Here is a 19,571-nt window from a genome sequence, read left to right on the forward strand (position 1 = left end):
GCATCTACATGTATTATGTTGCTGAGTTGCTGGAAAACTTTAGGATCTCCAACCTTGTCACGATCTTCGACGACATTAAAAGCATTTGACGGACGAACATATACCCCATATGGTATTCTAAGTAACTTGCAAGTTGAACTAGGGGGAAAATAGTAGAAATAGATGTCGAAGTAATCGACGGAAACCTCGATTACAACATCCTACTGGGAAGACCATGGATATATGCTATGGATGCGATTGTGTCGACCTACTTTAGGAAGATTGCATTTCCTTTTCAAGGAGGAATTACAATCGTTGACCAACAAACATTTATCCCCAATAGTTCCCAAGTTACGAGAAACATTCCAATGATCCATGGAAGCCCCCATTCGCTTCAAAATATCAGAGTAGGCCTACTAAAAGACCCTATATTAATGGGGACTTTTGCCCTCACGCCTCCAATCAATCTGGCGGAAGTGGCAACAGTAGGAACCTGCAATATGATATCATTGATTCAAAATATCTCAGAAAACGATATTAACATGGATCATCCGCAGGTATTGCCTCCAAGCCCAATAGAAATATTGTAGCAATCAATTTTTTTGGTATGGGAGGCAGACCCGAATCAACTCTCATCAAGCGTTTGGATAGATAGGTCTAAGGAATATGGCACCCCTTCATATCCTTGGTCGCAAGTCCATTACACCGACGAAGGAATTGTTTAGTCAATGATAATTGAAGGGGCGCCATGGGAAGTTTACCACCATCGTTCCCATCTTCCGGATTGTCATGAAGATACTCCTGATGACCTTCATCATCCTTCAGTTTTTGATTTCCTATCAAATATTGTAAACACGATGGATTCCGAGCGAAACTTGTCCAATATTGAAGAGACTATCGCCATAAATATCTCAACCAAAATGGATGTTGTAGAGAATATTTATGTTGGAAAATGTTGTTCTCCTTCAGAACTGGAAATATATAACACTCTTTTTCGCGAATTCAGAGATGTCTTTGCTTGGTCATACGATGAAATGCCAAGCATTGACTCGAGTATAGTTGAACATGAAATCAAGATGTATCCAAATGTCAAACCGGTACGACAACGGCTACGGCAGGTGCAACCCAAGAAAGCCGCTACCATCAAGGCAGAAGTTGAGAAACTTCTCCATGCTGGTTTTATTTACCCGGTTCCTCTAACTGATTGGGTATCGAACGTTGTTCCTGTAATGAAAAAACAAGGAACAATTAGAGTGTGTGTCAACTACAGGGATGTAAATCAAGCTTGTCTGAAAGACAACTACCCTACACCCTTTATTGACCAGATAATTGATGAATGCGCCGGATGTGAAATCTTTTCATTTATGGATGGATTCTCCGGGTATAATCAAATAAATATCCGCCCACAGGACCAGTCAAAGACTGCAATTATTTGTCCCTGGGGCACATTTGCATATCGCAAATTACCCTTTGGTTTAAAGAACTCAGGGGCAACATTTCAGAGGGCAATGAATTATGCCTTCCATGACATCAAAAACATCGTTCAACCATATCTCGACGACCTTCTGACTCATTCGCGAAAGCGGACCGATCATCTGCATCATTTGAGAGCGATATTTCTATGTTTCCGACACTACAAGATATGACTCAATCCACACAAATGTGTGTTCTGTGTCAGTTCTGGTCGTTTGCTTGGCTTTGTAGTCTCAAAAGACGGGATTCGTCTCGACCCATGTAAGGTTCAGGCAATCATAAATTTTCCTCCACCTTCAAATTTGCTTCAAATTCAGAAACTCCAAGGGAAAGCAAGCTTTCTGAGGAGGTTCATTCCAAATTATGCTGAACTTGCTAAAGGTTATACACGTCTATTGAAAAAGGAAGTACCCTTCGTCTGGTATCAGGTTGCGCAAGCTTCCTTTGATGCTTTAAAAGAATCCCTAATGAAAGCATCATTAATGTATGCTCCTGATTATCAAAAAGACTTTAACATGTATCTAGCTGCAGCAGATACAACCATCGCAATGGTTTTAGTTCAAGAAGACAACGGAATTGAACATCCTATATATTACTTGAGTAGGAACTTAAATGATACAGAAAGAAAGTATTCCTATGTTGAAAAGCTGGCTCTCGCAACTGTTCAAGCGATACAGAGATTTCGACACTATGTCCTCTTTCGAAAAAATACCATTTTGTCAGATTGCAACCCCATGACTTATATATTGTCGCGACAGTTGCTGGGGGGAAAATATTCAAAATGGATAGCAATTCTTCAAGAGTTTGATCTGGAGTTTGTAAGATCCAAATCAAAGAAATCCCTGGTTTTCGTGGAATTACTATGCGATCTCCCATCGTCGTCCAACGATGAAACATCCGAAGAAACTATCGTGGATGAATCTTTGTTTCTGATATATTCAAGCAATCCGTGGTATGGAGATATAATCATCTATCTCCAAACCCAAAAATATAGGTCTAATACCTCTCGCTCGGAACAAAAACGTATTCGATACCAATCAAAAGACTACATGATAGTTGGTGATACGCTTTACCCTCGTGGTGTCGATACAATTCTGAGGAGGTGCCTCACCCACGAGGAGGCCGAAAAAGTCCTGAATGATTGCCATTCAGGCGCATGTGGGGGGCATCAATATGGTTACGCTACAATGCAAAAAAATTTACGAGCAGGATACTTCTGGCCAACAATGTTCAAAGATTGCATAACCGCAATCAGAAGTTTCCATGCATGTCAAATTTTCGATAGCAAAACCAGAAAACCACCCGCACCTCTGCAACCGGTAGTTGTTGTTGGGCCATTCGCCAAATGGGGCATTGATTTCATGACATGTAACCCCACCTTGACCGGGGGCATGGGTATATCATAGTTGCAGTAGACTATTTTACCAAATGGGCCGAGGCGATGCCTACATTAGATAACACTGGTGAAACAACTGCCCTTTTCTTTTTCAATCATGTAGTAGCCATATTCGGCGTTCCACAGGCTATAGTCACAGATCATGGATCGCAATTTCGCAATCACATGATGGTCGAATTGGCTGCCAAATTAGGGTTGTCCCACGACAGCTCTACTCCATATTACCCGCAGGCCAATGGACAAGTTGAAGCAATCAACAAATTCCTGAAGCGGATGTTGCAAAGGATGATTGGAGTCCACAAAAGTAGTTGGCACCTAATCCTATACTCAGCCTTGTGGGCATACCGAACATCGGTAAGAAATGCAACCGGGTTTACACCTTTTCAACTGGTGTATGGTCTAGAAGCAATCTTACCAGTTCAGTGTGAAATCTCGTCCCTCAAACTCGCAGTCGACCTTCTCCCTGGAACTTCAGAAGAGGAGGCTCATTTCTTTGAACTAATCCAATTGGATGAAACCCATCGTGATGCTTCTTTGGCTAACGAAGCCCATAAGAAACAAGTCAAGGCGCAATTTGACAAGAATGTCAAACCCCGTGTCTTCTCAGAAGGTGATTTGGTCTTACTTTATGACTAGGAATCCGATAAATTGGGAGCAGGTAAGTTCAAGTATTTATGGATGGGCCCCTATGTTGTTAAGCGAGTGTTAGCAAAAGGAGCCTACGAGTTAATGGATTATGACGGGATTCCACTGGCGCAACCCCGTAACGGGTTGTACCTTAAGCGTTACTACGCATGATTCAATGTGGTAACCCATATGCTTTTGTTACATTTTTGTTTTCGCTAAGAGAAATTGTTTTGGTCAAGTAATCCACCTTTTACATTTGTCGCAGATGTCGAACCTATTGGAATCTTTTTTTGGATATGTCGACGGAGCAAGTCATAGTTCGCGGAACCTATCTTCTGCGGCCTGGGCCATTTTTGATCCAAGCAACGAGTTAGTAAGTTTCAGAGGGGTATGTATTGGTCTGTCAACAAATAACATCGCTAAATATAACGCGTTGATAGAACTTCTCTCTGATGCCATCACACATGACATAAGCCGACTTGTCGTCAGGCTAGACTCACAGCTCGTCATGCTACAACTCATTGGTATCTACTCCATCTGAAATCCAGCTATCCATCGCATGTTCCTAAGGGTCAAGATTTTGGAAAGACAATTTGATTTTATTCATTATCAACATATTTCCATAAACTTAAACACATTAACGGACTCATTGGCAAATTATGTGTTAGATAGACATTTGCAACATTTATAAAAAGAAGCATTTTGTCAGTATTTGCATCAAGATCATGTAACTTAACCAAAATAAAACTCCGAAAACCAAAAATATATATATAACTGTTTATGGTTTACACATAATGTTCTGTAACCAAGAAAAAATTGGTCAAACGACCCAAAACTCAAAACACTAGGGGGCACCCTAGTCGAATGATGCTGGTGATAACAAGTCACAGCCTGTGCAATCATGCGTAAAAGCCTTGTCCACCGACTCGGCACGCCGGTAGTATGTCGCTGCAACCTCAGGGGCAGCTCGTGAGTCCTCACGTCCAAAATACCAAGAGTGAGGCCTTCAACCTGATCCTGCAATGCTGAAAGAGTCTCGGCCACATCAAGGTCACAAAGGATAGCTCTTCCCACACCCTCTCCTGCTGGAGCGGCAGCTAGCACTCTCAGGCGTACTACTGGCCGAACTGGTCCAACATCTGCATGAGCACATGAGTTTTTATTAGTCCTGATAGAAGAAAGCACAAGAACATTATAAAGAGAAACGATAAACAAAGATATGGTTAGAGAATTTACCAATGACACCCCACTGCTCGCCAGCGGGCAGTACCAAATCCAGATCACCCTGGAAATCCATACTAGCATATGGATACTCGGAAAAAACCATCTCCTGACGGTTGAACCACTCGAAAAAGGTATCAAAAAAGGAAACTTGGGATTGACCAGCATGTCTGGCCATAAGGTCAACCCATCTCTGCATCTGTGGCTCGGTCGGTGGAGGTAAACCAAGTGAAACATACTGCGGCTGCATCAACGGGATCTTTTCCAAGGCAAAAGATGTCAAGATAGAACCATATCCAAAGTTCTTCAATCTTCCATTTTTCACCTTGGTCATTTGTTCTTTCATCACATATAGTACTGCATCACACCAGTTGAACACCTTTGGTTCAAGGCATTCCAAGGCGTACTGCATATAAGACCTGTTGGCGACGTGAAGTGCCGCACTACCAACCAGTCTAGCAAAAGTGAAAAGAATGGTCCTCAAGGACTGGTCAGTGACATCTCAGATAATGGTCTTGCCGTCCTTACTCGGCTGAGATCCCTCTCTGCAATACCTGCGAATGTATTATCTCACAGATTCACCCCCACGGGCCAAACCTGATAATGAGATAGGGGCACCCTGCCTCGATAAGCCGGTCAAAAAATAGATGTCCACGACAGTCAAGGGGATGGACCCTCCCCTAATCTGGAGCACCTGGGTGGTAGGATCCCATGCATTGAGAAAATATTGCAACAGATTGATTGGTTGCCTCATGCAAGAGATGCGTAAAAACTTGAACAGGCCACAGGTCCGCAGTGCATTTACTGTAACCGGATCATGTAAAGCAAGCATGTTCTCTTGTTCATGCTCACGTTCTCACCATGTAACAGGAATTTTGCTCCAATGAATCTCTGAAACAAACAAGAGAAGAGTCAAGATCTTGATTTGATGAAAAACAGGCAAAACTTTCCATGAAAAATTGTGCATAAATGGCCCTCTTTGCACCCATCGCACCCCCAGCAGTGTTCTAGGTGGGATGCATGCTGACTGGCCAATGGCCAAGCCAGCATGCATCGCACCTTTCGATGTAGAAGAGGTTCGATGGAGCCAAGGTGAACTTTTCAAACCCTAGAGGCTCAGAAAAACCAGAAAACATGCTCAGAATGCAAAAAGGAAAGGATGAAATTAAATGGCTCAGGTTTAGCTCCTACCTGGTCCAGACGGTGCCGAGAATCGTCCACAAAATCTCCCAGAATCAGCTAGTGAAAATCAATGGGGAAAGCACCTCAAAATCTCCAACAAACCAAAGTTCAAATGAAATGGTAAAATGAGAGGTAAAAAGCACTTTTAAATTACTTTTCACGTAATTCAAGTAAAATATTAGTGTTTTAACTCATTTTTCAAACATATATTGTTCGTTTCTAACTAGTTTGATGAAGCAATTGAGTAGGTAGTACAACCTTTGAAAGAACAAAGTTGTCAATGGTAAAATCAAGACAATCAATGACCATTATATCGAGCAGTTTTAACGCAAAATTCAGGCTCGTTAAAAAATAAACATAAGCAATGAGAAAATGTTCCCCCAGAGTTCAAGCTCATTAAAAAATGAACCAATTTCCGGTAAATAACCATCGTGAATGTATTATCATCAGCCTTTGAAGCCTTGGTCGTGTTCTCATCATCACCTCCACTCTGTATTGGCCGATCATTCACCCCCATTTGATTGTTTACCCTTTTTGAGGAACAGCTGCGAAGAGTGATCCTGTTAGCCATCCTTGTGACACTGCCATGATTGGAAAATTCCAAACCTTACCTGGAATCAGCTACTAGCCGAATTTATCACTCGTTCCTCAGAAAACGAGTCTCCTTTAAGCTCTTTTCAACTGACTCGTAAAATACGAAAAGATTTCCAAGCCATTAGCCTCTCCAGCTCGTTAAAGGGACCGGAAGTGCTATCCCTCCTTTAGATTTTAATCCTTTTGACTTGAGGGATCATTACACAAAATGATCGAGAGCTTGTTTTGTTCGGCTCATTAAAAGTACCGAAAATTCATCCCTTTTGTATTGTTTTATACTTTTTCGGACTCAAGAGATTATATGACGAAAAAGGATTATTGTAGTTTTCTTTACGTCCCTTTTTAAAACTCTCTAAAATTGAAAAGGAGCAAGTTATCCTTGTCATTAAACTCGTTAAAACCGAATAGCGACAAACTTGTCCATACAGACAAGAACGAGTTTCACTATCGCTAGGCTCGTTAAAACATAGCGATGGGTTTGCCCAAAGGGAAAATTATAGAACAAGAATATGTTATCCTCCTCAAGCTTGACAAAAATAAAGAGGTACTGGTCAACAATGACTGGGGAAAAATTGGGAAGAAAACTTGAAGAAACTTTGTTGGTAGCAAGTCGCTCTTGAAAATGACACTTTCACTCCGCATCTGAGTCAGGTTGGGTTGTTCCATTCACTGGTCACATCACCATGGTTCCGTCACACCATCCATATTTGGGGTTAATTCTACCAATCCATCATGTTAGTGTCGCTGATATGTTCAAGAGAAGTCGCTCAGAGAATTCACCTGTGTCTCACCCACTGCAATACATTTACGCTCCATTCTTTCATGACCGCCACCCTGAACCTTATATCACCAGATCGTTTTCACCTCCATTAAAATCATTTTCTCCGTTCCGTGTCATTGATGTGGGATTCACTAAGGCCCTCCTATGATGGATCGCTTCTTGTCGACATCAACTCATTATCCAAGAAGTCGATCTAGGAACAACCCTTTCAGTACTTTGAAGCTTGCATGTCTCAATGGCAAGTTTCTCACTTCCGGCGATAGGTTTACATCAATGGCCTTCGACCGAAATATTTTGCTTGGTGTTCGACGCCAAGTCCCTTATACACACCACGTGAATTGTACAGTATTACCTTGAGGGTCATCATCATTACCGGTGATTCCTCTTGTGCTTGTTAACAGCTTACATCATTGGCTGGTAATCATGGGATGTCTTTCCATGTTCGACTCTAGAACATCTCTCACATGGATCGACTTGTACTTTGAGTGAAGATAAAACGAGATTGAAGACCTCGGATCTAGTTTCATCCATCTGGGCTGCGTTATATACTCAGGAAAATAAAGAAATCAAATGTACATCATTACTGCGCAGATAATCATCCAACCTAAGGGATGTTGGCTCTACCAGAATCATCAATCTACACTCAGACGATTGTCTGTCTTATGTACATGAAAATGAATTTATAAAGCTGAGCATAGGAATGCCCGCCTCAGCTAGATCATGAAAATATTATGAAGATAATGTATTGTATTGTATCTTATTACAGGTCTCCTTCCAACTTGAAAAAACTTCATATCCTCATGATAAAGCATTTCACCCGACATCAAAACAGATTAACGACCTCATGCTTTAGGGGGCAACTGTTATAAACATTTTTGGGCACTACAACCCCAATCATAAATGTCCATAAACCAAGGGCTCTTAAGTCCCTAAAAGTGTTGTTCCAACCTCTAAAAGAACAAGGTCAACTAATTACATCTTCTCCCAGAAGTTCTCCATGAAAAACTTCTCAGAACTGGTCAAAACTGGACCATCTCACCTGCTCCATGGTCAAAGTGCGTTGCATCCCACCTAAATACACATGGGAGGTGTGATTCATCTTGAAAATCCCTTCTATGGGGTGCGATGGGCGAGAGTGGACAAATGGCAGGGTCAATCTGCAAGGTGGAGGGTCATGGAATCTTCTAGAAACTTCTCCTGTGACACTTTCCTCTCTGCATTCGCCCAGGGATGAGTAAGAGATCATCAATATCCAAGTGGAATCAAGAACTATCAGAGAGAGGACACTAATCAAATCTCAAAATCTGACTCACCCCCCTTGCAAACATCTATATATGGATCCCTCATCCCAGAGATCCAGAGGCTGGAATTTTGTATCTTGTAAGGAAGTTCTGCTAGTTTCTTGGTGCAACATCATAGTGTTGGGTGATCTAAGCTTTTCATGAGGTGAATAAGGGCTTTCTTGCTGAGAGGATGATGCTGGGTCAGAACAATTGGTTGTAATCCTCTTTTCTATTCTTGATTATCAATAAAGCTACTCAAGTTTTCCTCCACATTCTTGTATGATTGATGATATATGCATTTGTGTGGTCAATATATATCTGGTCCTATATTGTTTATGATAATAGATCTATGTTCTTGGATAGTGTTATGCTACTTTGATTCTACAGGTTCTCTTTGAAGCTAGGTAGACGAGGAAGCTAGTGGCAAAGATCTATCAGAAGGGAGAGGAATCAAGCAAGGAACCAAGCGCAAGACAGAGGTTGGTCTCCTTTATTCCCCTCTTATCTATTTCTTGTTGGAAATAATACTGAGAGGGGGGGTGAATCAGTATTATCTAGCAATTTACCAAATCTTCCTTATTTGATCTTTTGAATTATTCTTGCATATCAGTACCATAAAACAATGAGCATGAATAAAGAAAATAGACAGTCACACCAAAGAACACAAGATGTAAGGTGGAAACCCAATGCGGGAGAAAACCACCTGCTGCAATATGTCTCTATCTTCTTTCAAGAAATTCTTTTTACAATGATTTTGTGCTGGTGCAGTCCTTTACCAGCATGCAGGCTGCAACCTGCAGAGAGCTACAACTCTCTCTCGTTTTCCAGTCTCTCCTGGAAGGGAGCTACAACCCCCTACTTCTTTTCATGAAGAATCAAATGATCAACAAGTATACAACAGATACAGTCCACTACAGATATCAGATCAGTGATTACAGAAATAACCCAGAACACCTTACGAATAGAAATATACAGTCAACAGATCATCTCAAGACAGGGACGCATATTTTATTTCTGTGGCCTGCGACTAGACGCAGTCTACCTTCCGCTGCTCTGCGTGCAGACGCACTGTTCCTCTATGCTTAGCTGCGACCGGCGCACCCAAAGACACTGTTGCGCCACGTCTTTTGCTTCAGAGACGCACCCAATAACACAGTCGCGCCGCGTCTTTTGCTTCAGAGACGCACCCAATAACACAGTCGCGCCGCGTCCTTTGCCTCAGAGACGCACCTGAGCCTTTACTGTACTACGTCCCGGCGCACTTTCCCTTCACTGAATCTGCGTCCCTTCAGATATAGAAGATAAGAGGACTTCAGAACCAACCCAAACACTCAGATCCACAGATCTGATCATGCGCCATAGAGATCACAGTCCATTAGAAGATTCGCCTTCATAGATCTGGACTAGATCTCACCAAAAGATATTCAACCAAGATGATACCCTAATCCAAATGAACTCCTTTGCTTTATATAGGCAAGCTTCTCCCCAAAACATGGAACAATACCATGAGCCAACACCATAGAAACACAAAACCGTCGGCTAGATACCACACAAGAAACCCCCACGTGCTTTTCTCTGCCTTGAAATGTGTGCACTGGGCGGACGCACCTCCTGAACGGCTGGCCTGCGTCCCTGGACGCGGGTTCTGTATGGTATACCTGCGGGGACGCACTGGTTGAACATATTTTCAGCGTCCTTCTTGATTTATCACCTGAAAGGGTTTGCCATCAAGGACAACACTATCACCTGAATGGGTTTGCCATCAAGGACAACACCTGAATCATAATGCCAACAATCTCCCCCTTTGGACTTGATGGCAACCTCATAATCTTCAGCTTCATTCTCCCCCTTTGACATCAAGGGCAAAGGGTATGCTCCCCCTATGCTCATGCATCTCCAGATCTGTAACCAGAAATCCATCATGAAGGAGATAGAGACATATTGCAGCTATTTCCAAGATCTCCTTCTCCATAATGCCAACAATGCATTATGTGCTCCCCCTGAGCCTATACCACCAATAGGAAGATGATCAATAGTAAGATGATGCGTCAACAACCCCCAGCTTTTGCCTGAGGTATTCAAAAGTGTCCCTGGGCAACGGTTTGGTGAAAATATCAGCAACTTGTTCCTTAGAAGGAACATACTCCAACTTGACCTTCTGTTCAAGTACTTGTTCCCGGAGAAAATGGTACTTGATTGGTATGTGCTTGGTTTTTGAATGCATAACCGGATTCTTTGAGATGCTGATTGCACTTGTGTTGTCACATAAGATAGGGATTGGAGGAGTACAAGTGATTTGATAATCCTGCAAATTCTGCATCATCCAAAGGAGTTGGGTGCAACAAGATGCAGCAGCAACATATTCTGCTTCAGCTGTAGACAAGGCAATTGAACTCTGTTTCTTGCTGAACCAAGAGACCAGTCTGGGACCCATAAAGAACGCACCACCACTTGTGCTTTTCCTGTCATCCACGCTTCCGGCCCAATCTGCATCTGTATAGGCATGAAGAGTAAGATCTGTATCTCTAGGATACCATAAGCCATAATTTTGAGTCCCTTGAAGATATTTGAAAATTCTCTTCACTGCTTGAAGATGAGTCTCCTTCGGATTTGCCTGAAATCTTCCAACTATTCCAACTGCATGCATGATGTCTGGTCGGGTACCTGTCAAATATAGTAAACTTCCAATCATAGATCTGTAGGTTGGTTGATGTACTGCTGCAGAATCATCATTTGCACTGAGACTACATCCTGTGACCATGGGTGTACATACTGGTTTTGCATCTTCCATGCCATATTTCTTCAAAATCTGCTTGAGATACTTGGTTTGAGATAAAAGGATTCCTTCTTTCTTTTGTTGGATTTGCAAACCAAGGAAGTATGTCAGTTCTCCTAGCAAGGACATTTCAAATTCTTTCTGCATGACTGAGGCAAAGCTTTGGCTCATAGCTTCTTCATTGCTGCCAAAAATAATGTCATCTACATACACAACAAGTATTAGCAATTTGTCATTTTCAATTTTTATATATAGATTGCTATCTGCTGAACCTTTTGAAAAACCTTGTTGATGAAGATATTTGTCCAACCGGTAGTACCAAGCCCTTGGGGCTTGTTTGAGACCATAGAGAGCCTTTTTCAATCGGCATACAAGATTTGGATCATTTCCAAGAATGAACCCATCTGGCTGTTCAATGTACACTTCTTCTTCCAAGTCTCCATTCAGAAAGGCTGATTTTACGTCCATTTGAAATACTTTGAAGTTCTGAGAACTTGAGAGAGCAAGGAACATTCGGATGGCCTCAAGTCTTGCAACAGGAGCAAAAGTTTCTTCAAAGTCTATTCCTTCTTGCTGTGCATACCCTTTACAAACAAGTCTGGCTTTGTTTCTAATTACTTCTCCATTTTCATTCAATTTATTTTTGAAAACCCATTTTGTTCCGATAACATTCTTATCCTTTGGTCTAGGAACCAGCTCCCAAGTGTTGTTCTTTTCGATTTGCTCGAGTTCTTCATCCATTGCTTTCACCCAACATTCATCTTTGCATGCCTCTTTCACATTTTGTGGTTCAGTAGAGGAGAGTAATGCCAAATAACTTGAAGCTTCTGCAACTGTTCTTCTAGTTTGTATGCCTGCTTCTTTTTGTCCCATGATCTGAGATTCTGGATGGTTCTTTTGAACATATCTGGATGGAGTCTTTTCTTCTATTCTTGTTCGTTCTTCTGCTTCTTCGTGAGGTTCTTCTTGAGATTCTTCTTGCGGTTCTTCTTCTTCATCATTCTGTCTTTGAGGGTAGCTTTCATCTTCTTCGATGTCTTCACGATGTATTTGCCTAGGAATGTATCCCTTCTCATCAACCACTACATCAATGCTGTCAACAATTCTGCCAAGTCTTTTATTGTAGCATTTGTATGCTTTGCTATGTGGAGAATAGCCAAGAAGAATGCCTTCATCTGCTCTAGGATCAAGTTTGCCAAGCTGCTCCTCAGTATTCTTGATATAGCATTTGCTCCCAAAGATTTTGAAGTGCTTTACCGAAGGAGTTTTACCACTCCAGAGCTCATGAGGGGTTTGAGTGCTGTTCACCAGGACATTTGTCTTGTTGAGAATAATAACCGCAGTATGTGCAGCCTCACCCCAGAAGGTTGCGGGGGTTCCTGATTCATCAAGCATAGCACGAGCCATTTGTTGGATTGTTCTGTTCATTCTTTCAACAACTCCATTTTGCTGAGGCGTTCTAGCTGTAGAGAATTCTCTCCTTATCCCATGTTCATCACAGAAATCGAAAAATTCATTTGAAGTAAATTCCCCACCTCTGTCAGATCTGAGGCACTTAATTTTGTGACCTGATTCATTTTCAGCCAAGGCTTTGAAGGTTTTGAATTTTTCGAATGCTTCATCTTTGTGCTTCATAAGCCCTAACCAAACAAACCTGGAGAAATCGTCAATAAATAATATCAAGTATTCCTCTCCTCTAGGTGTTCTTTTCCTGAATGGCCCACATACATCTGTATGTACTAGCTCAAGAGGCATGCTAGCTGATCCTTCTTTCTCTGGAAAGTTAGTCCTGGTTTGTTTTCCAAACTGACATGATCTGCATATGGTGTTGTCAGGAATTTTGATATCTGGAAGATCGCGAACTGCCTGATATTTACATGCTTTCCTTATTTGTGAGAAGCTTAGATGTCCCAACCTTCGATGCCATAACCAGTGCTCTTCATCCTTGCTTAGATAGCATTGTTGTTGTCCTTCTTCAAATATGTACAGATTATTTGGAGTTCTTTTCCCTTTGAGAACTGTTTTCCCTGTATCAAGATCACGAACAAGACATCCATTTGATCTGAATATAACCTCGGTTCTTTGATCACACATCTGGCTGACACTTAGTAGATTATGCTTCAATCCATCAACAAATAAAACATTTCCAGCCTTAACATCTTCTTTTAAAGGAGCAATACCTTTTCCTTTTATAGTTGCAGGAGTATCATTTCCAAAAGAGACTTTCTTTCCCTTTTCTAAATTAGAATAAGACTCAAGTTTTTCTTTATCACCTGTCATATGCTTCGAACATCCACTGTCAATGTACCATAGATTTTCTTGTCCTTCTGCATAAAATGCTATCCCACATCTTTCTGTTTGAGGTTCCTTTATTCTCCATGTTTTGGCGCCTGAGGCTTGTTCCTTTTTCTGCTCTTGTACCTTTCTTTCCGGAAACCTGCTTCTGCATTCAAAGTCTTTATGTCCAAAATTATTGCAAATAGAACATTCAACTTCATTTTCAAGAGCTGAAAAGTTGTTATAGGTCCTTTTTGTAATCCCTGTCATACTTCTTTGTTTTTGAGCTTCCCTAGTCATGATTGTTTTATACGCAACACATTGAGCTGCTTTGTGACCAAAGTTATGGCAAGAAAAGCATTGTCCATTGAAGAAGCTTCTGCGATTATTGGATCTACCAGCCAACTCATTGTAATTTCTATTTTCATCTATTCTTGAACCAAATTGAGAAGATTTTACCTGTGGCTGGTTGTGGCTTTTGTTCACCCTTGAGCTGGATTGCCCTTGATAGTTTCTGTTTGACATTTGTCCCTGCTTTACCTTATGATCTTCCTTGTGCTCTTGCTCATTTCTTCTTGCTGCATCAAGATAACTTTTTGAAGTGGATGCTTGAGAAGTTTCTCCATTATAGCCCAAACCTGTCTTATTTAGTGGAGACCGCTGCACACTGATAATCTCATCCAAAGTTTCAGATCCTTTGACAAACTTGAGATTAATAGTTTTTGTTTTCTCAATTTCTTTTCTAAGACCAACAATTTCACCTTCTAATTTTTCAAGATGTTTTTCTTTTTCATCAATTTGGAATTGTAGAGTATCAATAATCATGTTCTTTTCTTCTATGCATCTCTTGAGTCTAGTAATTTCATCATAAAGGTTATCCACATCTACAGCATCCTCATAATCATCATCTTCAAATGCCATTAACAACCTATATTTATTACCTTGTTCATCTTCATCACTGTTTGATAAGCCATCACTATCTTCATGGGTGTAGTAGCTTTTCTTATTTGCACTCTGTTTCTTGTTCCATCTAACTGGTTCCTTTCCTTTATCCTTATAAGAGCATTTTGCAGCATAATGACCTACTCTTCCACAAGCAAAGCATTTGAAAGGTAGCTTACCTCTGAACCTTCCAGAACCCCTTTGAAGATTTCTGACAAAATTTGATTCTTCTTCCTCTTCTTCTGGAACATGACTTGCTTCATAGTGATCTTCTTTGCCTGATGCTTTAAAAGCAGCTTCCCTTCTGTCTGATGGACCTCCCTTTCTCATTTCATAAGCAGTTAGAATTCCATGCAGCTGAGACATAGTGAGGACACGGAGATTTTCCTTTTCTTCTACTGCAGATACTTTAGATTCAAACTTGGGGGATAATGATCTTAGAATCTTTTGAACTACTATAGTCTCTTTTATTTCTTCACCCAAATTTTTCATACAATTAACAATCTCATCTACCCGAAGAAAATAATTAGCCACACTTTCATCATTGTACATCTTGAGAGTCTCATATTGAATCCTGAGAGTTTGAAGTTTAGCTTCTTTTACCTGTTCATCTCCTTCATAGCTAGTGATCATTTTGTCCCATATCTCTTTTGCTGATTTGAAGTGCATGACCTTCATGAACTCTGTTTGGGATATACTTCCTAATAGAGTACTGACTACTTTTGCATTTGTTTCATACTGCTTTTTCTCAGCTGGATCTGTAGGAGTAACTGAAGGAAAGGCATAGCCTGTTTCTACAATGTTCCAAACTTCTGTACCAAGAGATTGAAGATATGCAGTAATTCTTACCTTCCAATAATTGAAGTTTGTCCCATCGAAGACGGGTGGCCTGATTGATGCTTCTCTCTCGTAGTTGCTCATGATGAACGATCTACCTTCAAGCGATCAAGCTTTTCTGAAGGACCTGCTCTGATACCAATTGTTGGAAATAATACTGAGAGGGGGGGTGAATCAGTATTATCTAGCAATTTACCAAATCTTCCTTATTTGATCTTTTGAATTATTCTTGCATATCAGTACCATAAAACAATGAGCATGAATAAAGAAAATAGACAGTCACACCAAAGAACACAAGATGTAAGGTGGAAACCCAATGCGGGAGAAAACCACCTGCTGCAATATGTCTCTATCTTCTTTCAAGAAATTCTTTTTACAATGATTTTGTGCTGGTGCAGTCCTTTACCAGCATGCAGGCTGCAACCTGCAGAGAGCTACAACTCTCTCTCATTTTCCAGTCTCTCCTGGAAGGGAGCTACAACCCCCTACTTCTTTTCATGAAGAATCAAATGATCAACAAGTATACAACAGATACAGTCCACTACAGATATCAGATCAGTGATTACAGAAATAACCCAGAACACCTTACGAATAGAAATATACAGTCAACAGATCATCTCAAGACAGGGACGCATATTTTATTTCTGTGGCCTGCGACTGGACGCAGTCTACCTTCCGCTGCTCTGCGTGCAGACGCACTGTTCCTCTATGCTTAGCTGCGACCGGCGCACCCAAAGACACTGTTGCGCCGCGTCTTTTGCTTCAGAGACGCACCCAATAACATAGTCGCGCCGCGTCTTTTGCTTCAGAGACGCACCCAATAACACAGTCGCGCCGCGTCCTTTGCCTCAGAGACGCACCTGAGCCTTTACTGTACTGCGTCCCGGCGCACTTTCCCTTCACTGAATCTGCGTCCCTTCAGATATAGAAGATAAGAGGACTTCAGAACCAACCCAAACACTCAGATCCACAGATCTGATCATGCGCCATAGAGATCACAGTCCATTAGAAGATTCGCCTTCATAGATCTGGACTAGATCTCACCAAAAGATATTCAACCAAGATGATACCCTAATCCAAATGAACTCCTTTGCTTTATATAGGCAAGCTTCTCCCCAAAACATGGAACAATACCATGAGCCGACACCATAGAAACACAAAACCGTCGGCTAGATACCACACAAGAAACCCCCACGTGCTTTTCTCTGCCTTGAAATGTGTGCACTGGGCGGACGCACCTCCTGAACGGCTGGCCTGCGTCCTTGGACGCGGGTTCTGTATGGTATACCTGCGGGGACGCACTGGCTGAACATATTTTCAGCGTCCTTCTTGATTTATCACCTGAAAGGGTTTGCCATCAAGGACAACACTATCACCTGAATGGGTTTGCCATCAAGGACAACACCTGAATCATAATGCCAACATTTCTCATAAAGGAAAACGAAAGTGGTTTTAGTTTGTTTGTTTCTAAGGTAGCTACCAGCCTTAGTGGGACTAGCAGCTCTGCATAGACACTAGATTTCCCGATAACAACGTGGCAGGAAAATTCAGTCGTTTCAAGTTCCTTAGTGAGCCAAATCCGGGTGACATGTGTCATACTCTAAAGGTGCCACATGATGTAAATTATGTATGCATGACAACACCCCAAAGGCCTTTATCCCAGAAGGATCGTTCAAATGCATAGTTGTGGAGCACCTGGATGAGTTGGCAGCTAACAATGACAAAGAAGAACCAATGAAGAGAGGCACAGAGTGGCCCCACAGTGATCATGCCATGCCATAATGTCAATCCCAAAAGGGAAAAAATTGGCGTAGAGGAGAAATGGCTAGGATGACGGGCTTGGGAGACGAAAAAATATTATCGTGTGATGTTCCATCAAGAAATGGAAAGTGCATTAGGTCATAGTTTTTGTGAGGTTTTATGTGTATTATGACCAAGGGCCCTTGGGAAAGTTACAAGGTAAAACATCATGTGCACAATGAAAAAGGCTTAGCGCCCTATACATGAATGAGTTGACAGTCGATAAAAGAACTAGGGGCAAGTGTATATACATATATATATGAAGCATATTACATAAATCCCTTGAGGCTATAACGCAAAGGAGCTAAACTGGAGAAATAAGCTCACGATTATATAAATCATTGGCAGTGTGTAATATGGTGCCTTAGGGCTATAAAGCTTGAAATAGCCTAGTGGATTTATATTTGGAAAAGGAATATAATGGTGGTTGTTTAATATATTAAAGAACGAGTCATATGGCACAAGCATGTATATTTGGCAGTGTTCTATCATGAAATGAATCGATGACTTGATCTATCACTTATGCCAAATAAAATAAAGTGTAGAACTAAAAGCTCTAAAGGAGGAATGAATATATTAGTGGCAGTGTATTTGGTGGCATTGAAAATTAAAGAGGCATTTTTAGCGAAAACACCAACTTTGGAGATTTTCCAAAATTAGAAAATCTTAGCTAAAACCTGTTAAATTCCAGAACAACAAATTTAAGTAGATAAACTCAGGTTTTCCTACATAAACAGGTGAGAAGTGCTTGAAGATTTGGAGAACACATTCGGATGACTTAACGGACATTGGACAAAGGAAAAAATACAAGATCCATGCAAGTTTCCAAGTTCAAGAGAGCTAGAGTTTCAATTCTAAAAATATCAGTTCAAAATGTATATAATCATAATTGAATTCGCAATTTAAAAAAATTGTGTGAGAAAGTGTGTTGGTGTGTTTAGTGATGAAAATTGCTAAAGGTGTTGGTAGTGTTGGTTTTGGTCAGTGTTTGAGAGACAAATTGATTTATTTGGTAAAAGGAATGGCTTCATGATTTGTGTTTGAAAATAGATGAAAGATGAATCACTGAGGTTAGGCAAGTTGTAGCTTGAAAATTAGGGGTTGTAGCTCCTTTCAGTGGAAGTTGATAAACTTAGAGGTTGTAGCTCCTTTCAGTTGTAGCTAATAAATCAAGGAGTAGTTTCTTCCTACTAGTTGTTGCTAGAGAACTTTGTAACAACAAGTAGTAGCCTTCCTTGTGAAGTAATTTAAAGGAAATATTTGAAGAATTTGTATGTTCTCATTGTGATACATGTGTTATATCTTGTCATGCACATTTGAATTAATTTTTGAAGTATTTCTTGGTGTTCTATTATCATTGAAAGTGAAAGAAAGTTTTTAAAATATCCTACATTATTGATTCACCCCCCTCTTTGTATTGTCCTAGTTTCTAACAATTGGTAATGTGTGGGATGTTGTGGAAGAAGAATATCAAAAGCCTCCAGTAGCGATTATCAAAGATCAAAAGATGGAGTTCACATGCAATGTTAAATCCATGAATTCCCTACTTTCTAGCTTACCTGAATTAGAATTAATCAAGGTCATGGATAACATTACTACCAAAGCTATTTGGGACAATATGAGTAGCTACTATGAAGGGGAGAACAAGATAAAGCAATATAAACTTCAAGGCCTTAGAATATAATTTGAGTCTTAAAGATGCATGATGATGAAGATATTATGAAGTACTTATTGAGAGTTGATGAGGTTGTGAACACTATAAGAGGCCTTGATGAGAAACTAGAAGAACCTATTATGGTTCAAAAGGTATTGAGACTCTCAATGAGAGATTTAATCCAATGGTATCAGCCATTGAGGTGATCACTGAGTTGAAGACTCTCACTTTGGACCAATTACTTGGTACACTCACTGCTTATGAGATGAGAATTTCAAATGGCAACCCTACAGAAAAGGAGTCAGCCTTCAAAGCATATCATCCAAAAGAAGAGCATGTTGACTCTTGTTGTGAATTAAATGAAGAAGAATCCAAGTTCATAAGGAAGCTCAAGAGAGGCTCAGGAAAGTATAAATTAAATCTACCTTATAAGTTCTTTAATTGTGGCAAAGTTGGTCCGTATGCTTCCAAGTGTCCTGAAAAGAAGAAGAAGGAATATGATCCTAGAGAGAAGTTCATGAAAGTGTAAAAATATAGGAAGAATGCCAAAAACAAGAGCTTTTTCACCCAATAATCCAACTCATCTGAAAGTGAAGGCAACCAATCCTCTGATGAGGACATAGATGATGAAAGCACAAAAGAATTCATGCTTATGGCTATAGAAAATATAGAAGTTGAAGCCATTAATTTTGATGGTGAAGAGGCCGAGGTGGATTTAGAAGGAGAGATGGTTAGTTCACTTGAAGAGA

Source organism: Pinus tabuliformis, chromosome 9 (assembly GCF_031772625.1).
Source record: "Pinus tabuliformis cultivar Carrire ecotype Pingquan chromosome 9, CPIR1, whole genome shotgun sequence".
NCBI classification, from domain to species: domain Eukaryota; kingdom Viridiplantae; phylum Streptophyta; class Pinopsida; order Pinales; family Pinaceae; genus Pinus; species Pinus tabuliformis.